Consider the following 13,325-nt stretch of genomic DNA (forward strand, 5'->3'; position numbering starts at 1 on the left):
GGAGTTCCCTCACATTAATTATCAACTAAAACATCAAGCTACATACCACTAGAGTGACTCCAAACTTTTAATTGAAGTCATGAGTTGCACTTTTGGTAAATCTTTCAACACAAAGAAATATACATTTTTGCCAAAATATGATAAAAAATACACCAACCTGTTTTCCACTTTTGGGTCAGCTTTAAAACCAAATAAACCCCCTCATTTCACAATATCACCATTAGTATATCATAATTCACTATCTAGAACTCTAGATCGTGAACATGGAATCATCGGAGGAAGAAGCATTGTTTCGATCCTACCAATACGCCGCCTTATACTTCGTCCAAAGTCCGACCACTACCGTCTCGTTTCACTCACCAACCACACAACGCCGCCTCACTCTCTCCCACTACTCCTCATCTCGTGGATCCTCCAACTCCATGCATGACAAGAAATTGACAACTCGAGAAAGCCCGGACCACGAAACCAGTGGTGATGGTGGTGAAACTTAGTGAAAAGTGTGTGGAGAGTGAGGATGAGGAAGGGCCATGGGAAGAGACAGATGTTAGGAAGAAGATGTGGGATTTTGTGTCGTTTTCGCATTCGGATTCATGTGTTTGGATCATGTTTCAGATAAGTTTAAGATTGATGGTCAGCTTTGGAGTTGCATTGTTGTTCTTCTATCTCATTACTAAGCCTCCTTCTCCGGTTATCTCTCTTAAGGTCACCTCTCTCTCTCTCTCTCTCAATTACTTTATTTATCTCTATATGTGTAAACGAGTTCGTTGTTTGTAACTTGTAAGCCACTTGACTTGTGTAAACAAGTTCGTCGTTTGTAAGCCAGTTAAGATTGGCTTGCTAAAATCTAGCTTAATAAGCTACTGAAGAATAACAATATACTCTTAAATCCGTTTAATCTGCCTACCATGAGGGTTAAACACTCGACCTCCAATGAAGAAAACACTTGTTACGCATGTCCTTCGGTAAAAGTATAGTGATCGAAAAAAATTTATCAGAGATATTTAAAATTTCCAACCTCATATTAATGAAAAAGTTTTAGATTACCTACATCAACAAGAGTATAATTCTAAATAAAAAAGCATCCTTGAGAATTTTTTGGTTTCGAGTTACAAGTTATAACTTTAAATAAATTGTTTGTTAACATTTTTCTAAATCATTATTAATATGGAAACGATAATATAGTAAGTGAATTTTTTTTATTATAAAACTATAACTTTTCTGAAATTCCGATGTGTGAATGACTAAAAAATTATAGACCTTAGCTAAAACCTTCTTTTTTCATATAACAATCCACTGGTTCTAATTAAATGCGTATGTGTAATATCATTAATCATCTACTTTAACGCGTGGCCACGAATCAATTAATATTTCATTTAATTTAAATATATTTAGCATACACCTTTAATTAGATTTATAAGCTATATTTCATTTTTAACGATTAATTTAGATCACTTTTTTAACAATTAATTTAGATCACTGCCTCACCTGATTATTGAAGATATTAATCTTGAATTTAGAAGATAAAGATCAAATAGGTTATGTATAATATATTCTTATGAATTATTTATTGAGTATTTTATATTTAATTAGGAATAAGATTTTATTATTTTTATAAATTTATATGGTTTGCTAGGTTGAGTCTAATTACGAGCCTTGGTGGATAACTTAAAGTTTTAGTATAAATAGATGGTTGGGGTATTGTAATTTATGTGCTTTTGTTGATTAATAATAAAAAAGTCGAAAGAGTTTGTTTAATCTCGTTTTTGTGTGTTCGATCAAGAGCCCTGATTTCCAACAATCATCTTTACCCCTTGAGTACCGGAGATCACCCCCTAAAAAGAAACCCACTATAGGTAAGGAAACCCCCATAGATACGAAAAACCCATTGCCCAATCGACAACCTTGTATTTTTTTTCATTTGTGGGACTTAAACTCAAAACTTTATCCTTTTAAATTTAAGTAGTTGAATGTTTCATCTTAACCACTTGAATTGGAGAATTGGAGACATCGGCCATATTTCTAATTCTTTATTTAAAGGACGGAAATCAATCAAGTATATTGTCACTAATATACAGCATATTTTGGTCGGTGGCTCAAAGTTCTTTGAAACCTAAAACGAGGTATATGGTGCTACAGGCATATGAAAAACTACCTAAAGTGTCTAACATCGTCCAATCAAATGAAGAAATTTATTTTGTTAGCAAAATATCCAAAATTTTGTCGAATTGGTAAGAGTGGTGTTCCATAAAACCGATATACACATACACAATCATTCATTCATCTTTTGGAGGTTCGCCTTCTTAAAAAAGATTTCTTTTAGAGATGTCATCTGAAGATTTGCTTAAGTCATTTTCAGAGACTTTTTTATTATTAAATATTTTTCTTTTCAACTAGCTTACTCTCTCTTTTACCAACTAAATCAGGAATAAAAACTAAAAGTTTTATAACTTATATATATATGACAAAGTTAACGTACAAATAAAATTAACGTGTGAAAATCAAGTAAAATAATTTATATACAAGTAGAGTAATTATGTAATTACATCATAGAGTAATTACATAATTACTCTACATGATTCTCACAATTATCACGTTAATGTCATTTGTATTTGATTCAAACCCTATATATATACACACACACACACACACACAATACTAGATTTTATCCCCCGTATTACGGAGGCTGTTTTACATTATTCGTATTTAATATTTATATATGTATATTTGGATTTTAATTTTATTTATTGTAAAAAGTTATTAATTAATATACTTGAGGTTTGATAATGAAATGGTTTCACAAATAAATGATATTTTATAATTCAGTTTAAAAGCTATCTGGGTTTGGTAATACCCATTACCCGTTTATTTTCTTTATTATAAAAATTGTTTCTTATTATAAATAATATCTTTTTTTAAATAAAATAGGATATTAATTTTTAGTATGTCCCTATTTTATAGGATTTTCATATCAAATATTTGATTAGATTATTTTTTTAATATAATGAGATGTTATAACCTGTTTAAGAGCTATCTGGGTTTGGTGATACCTTTACCCGTGAATTCGAGTCAAATGCGTGATAAACCTTCATTTACAAATAAAGCAATCTGATGGCTTGAAAAAATGGTGCTTTACATTTTTTCGTTTTTTAATACTTATTTTTTGGATTTTTAATTTTCTTTATTGTAAGAAAATTAATAATACACTTAGGGTTTGATGATGAAAGGGTTTCATAAATAAATGATATGTTATAACCCGTTTAAAAACTATCTGGATTTGGTGACCCATGACCCGTTTATGTTTTTTACTATAAAATTGTTTATTAATTATAAATAATATCTTTTTCTTTTTTAATTGAATATTAGATTTTAGTATATCCCTATTTTATAGGATTTTCATATCAAATAATTGGTAAGATTAATTTTTAATTTAATGAGATGTTATAACCCGTTTAAGAGATATTTAGCTTTGCTAAAACCCATACCCATGAATTTGGGTTAAATCAATAAGAGGCTCCCATTTAAAAATCAAGCAATCTGGTGGCTTCCATAAAAGGAGGGAGCGACCGCATCGCAACACGTAGGATTTTAGGGGTTTCGTTTATATATATACTAGATTTTATCCCCCGTATCACGGGGGTTGTTTTAAATTATTCGTTTTTAATATATTTTATATATATATTTGGATTTTAATTTTATTTATTGTAAGAAAGTTAATAATTAATATACTTAAGGTTTGATGATAAAATGGTTTTACAAATAAATGATATGTTATAATCTGGGTTTGGTGATACTCATACCCGCTTATGTTTTTTTACTATAAAATTGTTTATTAATTATAAATAATATCTTTTCTTTTTAAATTAGATATTAAATTTTAGTATATCCCTATTTTATAGGATTTTCATATCAAATATTTGATGAGATTAATTTTTAATATAATGAGATGTTATAACCCGTTTAAGAGCTATCTGAGTTTGGTGAGTTCTTTACCCGTGAATTCGGATCAAATGCGTGAGAAGCCTTCATTTACAAATAAAGCAATCTGATGGCTTGAGATAATGGTTGTTTTACATTTTTTCGTTTTTTAATATTTATTTTTTGGATTTTAATTTTCTTTATTGTAAGAAAGTTAATAATATACTTAGGGTTTGATGATGAACGGGCTTCATAAATAAATGATATGTTATAATCCGTTTAAAAGCTATTTGGTTTTGGTGACCCATGACCCGCTTATGTTTTTTTATTATAAAATTGTTTATTAATTATAAATAATCTTTTCTTTTTAAATTAGATATTAAATTTTAGTATATCCCTATTCTATAGGACTTTCATATCAAATAATTAGTAAGATTAATTCTTAATTTATTGAGATGTTATAACCCGTTTAAGATCTATCTGGTTTTGGTAAGACCCATACCCATGAATTTGGGTTAAATTAATGAGAGACCTCTATTTAAAAATCAAACAATCTGGCGGCTTCCATAAAAGGGGGGGAGCGACAACATCACGGCACGTTAAGATTTAGGGGTTTCATTTATATATATTATAGATATATATTAAAATATTAATTGTATTAATTAATAATATATATAAGAATTAACCAATTATAGAAAAATAAACAAATAATATTGTATTTGGGACCTTTAAATTACCTATGATCTAAGTATGGTGTTTTTCCTTTAAAAATTAAGTGATGAGTTAAATTCTTACGAGTACTAAAGGTAGGAGATTTTAAGAGAAAAATTAGAAAAAGAAAAGGGACTCAAAAGCTTGACTAGAGTAATTCTTGATGATAATAAGGCAATATTAGATAACTCTTTTTTAAATTAGTATAAACTTGTTTAATAGCTTGTTAGATACAGGTTTTTTGATGGCTGATATGTACACTTTCTAATTTTACTTTTAAACCTACGCTTTTTAATTTTACTTCTAAATTCTGCACAATTGTTTATCATCTCAAACTTACAAAAATGAACACCAATTTATACACATCGGTAATGCTAAGCCAAAAGCCTTTGGTAAAATATTGATGTTTCATCACAAATTTATAGAAACTATTTTTAAGCGTATATTTATGATAATGGAAGACCAACCCAAGCCCATATATTGATGATTGAAACAATCACGGCCTCACGGGTATTGCACTACTGAATAAGCTTTAGCCCAATTTCACTTGACCCAATATGAACTGGTTCAGATTAAAGCGGGTCTTTTAAGGGGAAAAGGATGGTGTTTGATCACTGTTTTGAAACCGGTATATGGTTCAAGTTTAAACGGTTTCAATCATGTTCCAAAAGTATAGGATTGTCAACCGATTTTAACCCTACAGTTCGATTAGGGTACAAACCGGGTGAAATCGATGTCGAATCTTATAAAATCCCAAAGTTTATATTTTGTGACTATTAGTTAGATCAACCTAAAGATCAACTTTGTTTAAAATTTTATAATTCAAATACAATATTTTTACAAAACCAAGTTAGCATAATGTCATTTACTCGTTATTGCATACTAAGACCATCTGATATACCTCCCTAAGCCTCACGCAAAGGTTCTACGTGGATAACTCATCATGCAAGGGTCATTCTTGAATACCGCGATCCTGCCCAAATGACAACGCATGACGGGTCCAAATTACCTCGGTCATGCGGGTCACTCCCACATCCACCAATCAAATATTTTGTTTTGTTTTCCTTTACTTTTTATTTCTTTTTCATATTAAATAATATAATGGTGGGGAATGAGATATAATATGTGTTGAGTGATGGAGGAAAAGATGAGTTGGCGCTAAGAGTATTCTCATCTCACCTTCTATCTCCAAACAAAAAATTACACTAAAACTTATTTTATTTTCTCTCTTTATTTCAATTAAATAATACTTTTTATACCTTTTATCATTACCTTTTCTCTTTTCTTCACTCACAACCACTTTCAAAATATATTAAAAAATTATAGAGGATGAACAGTAACTTTTCAAATATACAGAAAAATCACTACTTTTTCTAAAATATAAAAACTTTTTACTCACAACACCCTGAATCATTCTCTAAATTATAAAAACACCCTCACATAATATAAGGGGTTGGATGAGAATGCTCTAACATGGCACATATGATGAAAATGAGAAGAATAACCATAACACATATTCTAAGATCGCCATAAAATTAAAAACGAGATCCAGTTTTCATTTGTGTACGTATAAAAGGTTAATTCAAAGAAAACAAAACATAGTATTTTTCCGTTGAATTTTTTTTATTTTTTCTAGAATTGCGTGTCTGAAAAATATTTTACTTTTCTTTTGAAAGTATTCTATCTGTAGAAACATAAAATGAATCTGATCTGATCCAAGACGATGTTCCCCGGTCTTCGAGATGAACGAACCACGACTCGATCTTCTTCTCCGGTAGCTTGAGATCTGCAATGGCTTTTTGGGGGTGTGGAGGTGACTGCTAAGAAATCTCGAGGACCTCTTGTTTACAGACACAAAAATGGTTATGGTGGTGGCTCTTATTGAGAGCAACAACAACCTTAATAAGGAGGTGGAGACCTCCTTATATAAGGAGCCTCATGGCCACCATCATGGTACCCTAATGGGCCTAGCCCAGTTAGGGTTACCTCCACAAAACCCCCTCAGCCCAATAATATTTTATTAGTCCATATAATAAAATAAGCCAAACATAATAAATTAAGGTCGTAAGCCGGGTTTAGTACCATACCCCTACAAGCCCCCCAAGTCCAGTGTTGCTCCTAGGCGTGCAAGCGTTTAGGTGGAGCGCTGGACTTCATAAGGTGTGTTAGGATGTGAGGCGGTTTTTTCCCTTTTCGTCGGCCTTTTCTTTATTGTTTTTGAGTTTTGAGAGGTTTTCTCCATGATGGTGACATGTTGTGATCCTTATGATAATAATGGTGCACTGGCATGAATAAGATATAGCACGCATCATAACAATAGTGGCGCGAGGCCTGATAAAAGATAGAGTGCATATCTCGATAATAATGTAATGCAACTTGCGCGCGAGGCAATGAATAAGATATAGCACTCATCATAACAATAGTGGCGCGAGGCCTGATAAAAGATAGAGTGCGTATCTCGATAATAATGTAATGCAACTTGCGCGCGAGGCAGCTTACGAGCTATAAAAATAATGAAGCTTGCGCGCGAGGCGACTTACGAGCTATAAAAATAATGAAGCTTGCGCGCGAGGCGACTTACGAGCTATAAAATAATGAAGCATGCGCGAGTTGCGGCTTATGAGCTATAATATGATGATAATGACTGGCCCACAAGGGCCTCTTCTACGCAGGATGACTATCCCAACTTGTTTTCAAAATAATATTGGAGGCACAAACGGCCAGATAATAATAATGTCATAGGTGCTTGTGCGACTCGTAGCCGAACCTGCAAAAACATATCAACTAAAAGTGGATGTATTACGAGGTTCCCATCCTCGGGCAAATTATGAGGTGTGCCCAACCTACGTTGGCACGTGGCCGTTTGGGATATTATTAGGTTCCCGACCCTTATGTTTGGCGCGTGGCCATGTGGAATATTATTAGGCTCCCGACCCTTATGTTTGGCGCGTGGCCGTTTGGGATATTATTAGGCTCCCGACCTTTATGTTTGGCGCGTGGCCTTATGGGTTTGAGGATTCCCAACCTTTAAGTTTGGCGTGTAGCCGTATGGGTTTATGAGGATTCCCAACCTTTAAGTTTGGCGCGTGGCCTTATGGGTTTATGAGGATTCCCAACCTTTAAGTTTGGCGCGTGGCCTTATGGGTTTATGAGGATTCCCAACCTTTAAGTTTGACGCATGGCCGTATATTTTGCATTAATGTAAGCACTTTTTGTGCCATTTCATGCAAATCCTATATACTCATACATCAAGAAAACACCATTCATCATACGAAAGACATCCGGATCGCTTCTTCAGTCCCCAATGATGGTGGTAGTGAATTTCATCCATGCGGAAGCGTGACGAGCCCCGGTAGTAACCCGCAAAAGTTGTTTACGGACGCGGAATGGTGCGAATCAACCCGCTATGGAACTCTCTCGTGATCTGCGGGAGCCAGAAATGACCCGCGATACATCCATGATGGCTGAAGTTAACTTGTGGGAATGCGCATGCGGCTCTTTATGGTTGCTAGTTGATCCTCGTAAGTGCCCAGATGACACGCCGTTAGTGTTTCAAGGTGGCACTGTGCCGGGGCTGGAATATCTGAGCGCTTGTCACCCGCGGAAGTTGAGCGCGCACGCATGGCGGAGAGTTGGGCGCGCATGCATGGCGGGAGTTGAGCGCGCAAGCATGGCGGAGAGTTGGGCGCGCATGCATGGCGGGAGTTGAGCGCGCATGCATAGCGGGAGTTGCGTGCGCATGCATGGCGTTAGTCTTGACCCTCAGCATTGCGCATGCATGGCGTCGGGGTGTTCCTCTGATGCGGCGCATGCATGGCCGGGAGAGTTCGTCCGCGGCGCACTTGTATGGCGTCGGAGTGGTGATCCGTGAGTGCGCATGCATGGCGGCGGAGTGTTGGTCCGCGGGCGCATGCATGGCGGTGTGTTGTGAAAATGAGTAAAGGACTTAGAATATATTTCTTGCTTGACCCCAACTGTGGAGGTGGTGTGGTATTCATAGTATTAGGGTTTCCAATTATTGGGTTCAGACCCAATTAGGACCTTTTTGGCCTCCTCCTATTGCTTCGCGCCACGTGTACTTAGGACACCTGGTGCTTTTTCATTGATTATTCTCTGACCAAGGTATTTTACCTGACCCATGTGCCATCACGTGGTGGCACATGGGTTTTGCTGAGTTGTCAACCCTTCATTGGCAGCTGTCAACATCAGCACATTCTTTATTCCTTAAAAGATACCTTCTGGAAGGTTGTCTGATGAGTACAATCATGGTTGTCCTTATCCTGATTTGGATTAGACTTGTCTCATTTGTTGTGTTGTCCTTTATGCGCCTATCCCGGGGATGCGCAAGGTCTTCTCTTTATTCTCACGCGCAGATGTTTCATGCGCAGATGTGATATGCGTGAGCATGTGATATGCGTAAGCATATGTAATATGCGTGAGCATATGTGATATGTGCCACGCGCAGATGTGATATGCGTGAGCATATGTGATGCGTGAGCATATGTGATGCGTGAGCATATGTGATATGCGTGAACATATGTGATGCGTGAGCATATGTGATATGCGTGAGCATATGTGATATGTGCCACGCGCATAGGTTTTGGCTTTGTGTCTTCATGACATCCTGATGCGTGAGCATATGTGATATGCGTGAGCATATGTGATGCGTGAGCATATGTGATATGCGTGAGCATATGTGATATGCGCCACGCGCATAGGTTTTGGCTTTGTGTCTTCATGACATCCTGATTTCAAGCCTCTTGTCTATATCATGACATGCGTGAGCATATGTGATATGCGTGAGCATATGTGATGCGTGAGCATATGTGATATGCGCCACGCGCATAGGTTTTGGCTTTGTGTCTTCGACATCCTGATTTCAAGCCTCTTGTTTATATCTTGTGGGTTGACCCGCCCCGCTCGATGTTAAGGCGGTTGCATACCCCTTCAAGCCCCCCCAGTCTAATGTGTGTCTTGTCTCGCGCGAGCGAGGTAAGATAGGTATTAGACTTAATAGTTTGCTTTTTTAATAGGGCTTGTTTTTTCTTTTTCTTTTCTTGTACGCGTGTTGCGCGAAATTCCATCCCTTTGGTTAAAACGAATCGTCAATGCATGTGGTTGGTTGGTGTTGACATGCATCGGAGATGGAGACGTTGTCAGACCTTCGTGTGCTCGGCGCCAGCGCGCATGCGTGATGGCGCGCTGCTGCTTCATGGCGGTGGAACTCATGCATGGTGGCATGCACCATGGCGGCCAGATGGTTATCCGCGGTGGCGTGTACGCGTGGTGGCGCAATGACATTACGCGGTTGCGAGGTTCACTTGTCGTGGCGCGTATGAAGGTTGACGGAATGTTAAATCCGCGACTGTGCGCATGTATGGTGGAAATGTATTAAACCACGGTGGCGCATGCGTGGTGGCGATGTACTGAACCGTGGTGGCGCATGCGTGGTGGCGATGTATTGAATCGCGGTGGCGCATGCGTGATGGCGGTGTATCGAACCGCGGTGGCGCATGCGTGGTGGCGGTGTATCGAACCGCGGTGGCGCATGCGTGGTGGCGGTGTATGGCGCATGCGTGGTGGCGGTGTATCGAACCGCGGTGGCGCATGCGTGGTGGCGGTGTATCGAACCGCGGTGGCGCATGCTTGTGCTTGTTGAATATAAGGTATGCTTACACATTGAAACTTGAACAAGGTTGTAAGGAAATTATTTTTACTTAATCCTTAACAGTTGTCATATTTCAAGTTATTTTGCGATATTCTGAATGTGCTGACACGTGCCTTGGCATTTCATTATTCCTCTTTTGCGCGACGTTATCGTGCATGTATTATAGGGAATTATGAATGAGTTTTTTAGCCTTTACGTGTCAGTATGTGTTACTTTGCCTATATCCATTATAATCCCATGCGCGGCCCCGACCTGAGACCTTAACAACTATGCTTTGGCATGTGTTTTGCCTTAGGTATTTTTATGGTCCAGCTGCGCAATACGTAGGATGGATGCTATGAGTAATTTGAGCTAAGGCTCATATTATTGGGCTAAGGCCTTGACATTTTAGAGTTAAAACTCGTCAACGCGTCTGAGCTTGGAGCTCGCGCATGTATGTTTTACTTCGTTTTATTTTTAGTTTGATGTCAATACAATGTTGTCATATTGCTCAAAATTAATAAAAAGAAGTGTGAAACATGTATGCAAAAGGTAATAGAGCGCATATTAGTTTGGTGAGGGGAGTCCATATTCTTGGTAAAGGTCTGTTAGGCTCTCCGCCGCCTTCCTTCTTGTCACCCTCAGTGATTAAGAATGTCTTTTTGGGGTTGGGCGCGCATGCATGGCGGGAGTTGAGCGCGCATGCATGGCGGGAGTTGTTTCGCAGGGCGCCTGTTCATAGCGGCAGAATACATCATCCGAGGCGGCGCGCATGCATGATGGCGGGTTGTTGATCCGCGGGGTTGCGCACGCAAGGCGTCGGAGTGTTCCTCCAATGCGGCTTCCTCCGAGGCGGCGCATGCATGGCGAGGAGTGTTCCTCCGATATGACATGCATGGCGGCGGAGTGGTGATCCGCGGGCGCGCATGCATAGCGGCTGAAAGTTGAGCGCGCATGCATGACGGAGAGTTGAGTGCGCATGCATGGCGAAGAGTTGAATGCACATGCATGGCGTTGGAATCTTTTATAGGTGGTGGTGTTGATCCGCGGCTGCACGCATGCATGGCTGCGGAATCTTGATCCTCGGCAGTGCGCATGCATAGCGGCGGAGTGGTGACTCATGGGCGCACATGCATGGTGGCGAAGTCTTGATCTTCGGCACTGCGCATGCATGGAAGCGGAGACTTGATCTCCGGTGGCGCGCATGCATGGTAGCAGAATCTTGGTCCTCCGCAGTGCCCTTGCATGGCGGCGGAGTGGTGACTCGTGGGCGCGCATGCATGGCGGTGAAGTCTTCTGTGCCAAACCAAATGTATGGAGTTGTCTTCCGACCCGCATGGTGGGTTTTTGCGGACGCGCATGCATGGCGGTGGAGTGATGACTCGCGGGCGCGCATGCACGGCGTCGGGAGTCTTGTTCGCTAGATCTATAACCTAGATCAAGATCTGTAAACCAGATCTAGATAGATCTGAAGCTCGGAGTGGAGAGAATTTAAAACCATCACAGATCCGGAGGCTTGACCGTCCGAATCAGGTAGTTTCTTTTTTGGATCTACAAATCTTTTTCAGCTTCATTTTTGCACAGATCTGGAAGCATCTTTTAGATCTATGGATCTTTTTGAGCTTTAATAGAACAAATCTTGAAGCATTTTTTCTGTAAACTTCCAGATCTGGATTTTTCTTGGATGAAAAGATCTGAGAACCGAGACGAAAATCGAAGGGTAGCTCGTTGCCGTCCCACGGATGGCGCCAATGTAGAAACATGAAATGAATCTGACCTGATCCAAGACGATGTTCCCCGGTCTTCGAGATGAACGAACCACGACTCGATCTTATTCTCCGGTAGCTTGAGATCTGCAATGGCTTTTTGGGGGTGTGGAGGTGACTGCTAAGAAATCTCGAGGATCTCTTGTTTACAGACACAAAAATGGTTATGGTGGTGGCTCTTATTGAGAGCAACAACAACCTTAATAAGGAGGTGGAGACCTCCTTATATAGGGAGCCTCATGGCCACCATCATGGTACCCTAATGGGCCTAGCCCAGTTAGGGTTACCTCCACAAAACCCCCTCAGCCCAATAATATTGTATTAGTCCATATAATAAAATAAGCCAAACATAATAAATTAAGGTCGTAAGCCGGGTTTAGTACCATACCCCTACACTATCGTTTTAGTTTCTTTTTGTATGATTATAGATCGAACGAATAAACGAGTTTCGGCTAGGAGAAGGAGCAGATAACACAGGTGTTACAACCAAATTTCTCACATGTAACTGTTCAGTAAATCTACTTGTAAACATCAAGTCGAGACTCTACGGCCTTCACATTCATCCAATCGTCTTAACTATGTCATTTGACGATATCCCTTTTGTAACGTCGATTGTAAGTCACTTCTTTAACTTGACAAACCAACCATGGCAAATAATGTAAACCACGATTGACTAATATTGTTTTGGCAGGAAAAACAACCACTCTATGCATCAAGTAATGGGCCAACTTCTTTCTTGTTATACTCGGGGATAACAAATAAGCCCATGTATGGTGCCGGAAGAAGTATGCAAGACATTCTAGACTCTGGAAAGGGTTTGTCTTTGGTTGTTCATGTGAAATTTAGTTCAAGATTTCATGTTGTCGGGAAGCTTATTCGCCTTAAATATCATCACCGTGCCAAGTGCATATTAATCATCAATAGATCACAAAATAAACAACATAAAACCTTGATTTATGATCATCGATGTAATTTGTTATGATTCTGAGAGTGCTAAAGTTATCCGTCCTATATGTTTAATTGACCTTATAAGGTTTCTTCTTGTAATTAGAATCTCATTGTTTTTTCTTTTCTCCTTCTTATTGAGTTGGGTTTAATTAACTAGTAGCGGAAATTCCTCACATGGCAAGAAAATAATCAGGTTTTGTGTCAGTTAAGACGGCCTCTTTTATCAAACATGTTAGCCCAAACATGAACCATATAATAAATAGATTAACACAAATATGTGATTTTATTTAATGGATCTTATTGATTAAGTTTCTTAACTTTATTATTTTTTTTAA

General features: G+C 38.5%; 1 long non-coding RNA gene across 1 annotated transcript; it reads left to right on the forward strand.

The window, feature by feature from the left end:
* The first annotated feature begins 657 nt into the window (after window positions 1-657).
* Window positions 658-12,873, forward strand: LOC143602383 (uncharacterized). The gene is made up of 3 exons (XR_013147831.1): window positions 658-705; window positions 12,471-12,543; window positions 12,734-12,873. It is a non-coding gene; the product is annotated as an uncharacterized LOC143602383 (long non-coding RNA).
* The last annotated feature ends 452 nt before the right edge of the window (window positions 12,874-13,325 follow it).

The sequence above is a fragment of the Bidens hawaiensis genome, unplaced genomic scaffold (assembly GCF_021521415.1).
Source record: "Bidens hawaiensis isolate Kalapana, Puna unplaced genomic scaffold, B.hawaiensis_p1.1 tig00058803_1, whole genome shotgun sequence".
Taxonomy (NCBI): domain Eukaryota; kingdom Viridiplantae; phylum Streptophyta; class Magnoliopsida; order Asterales; family Asteraceae; genus Bidens; species Bidens hawaiensis.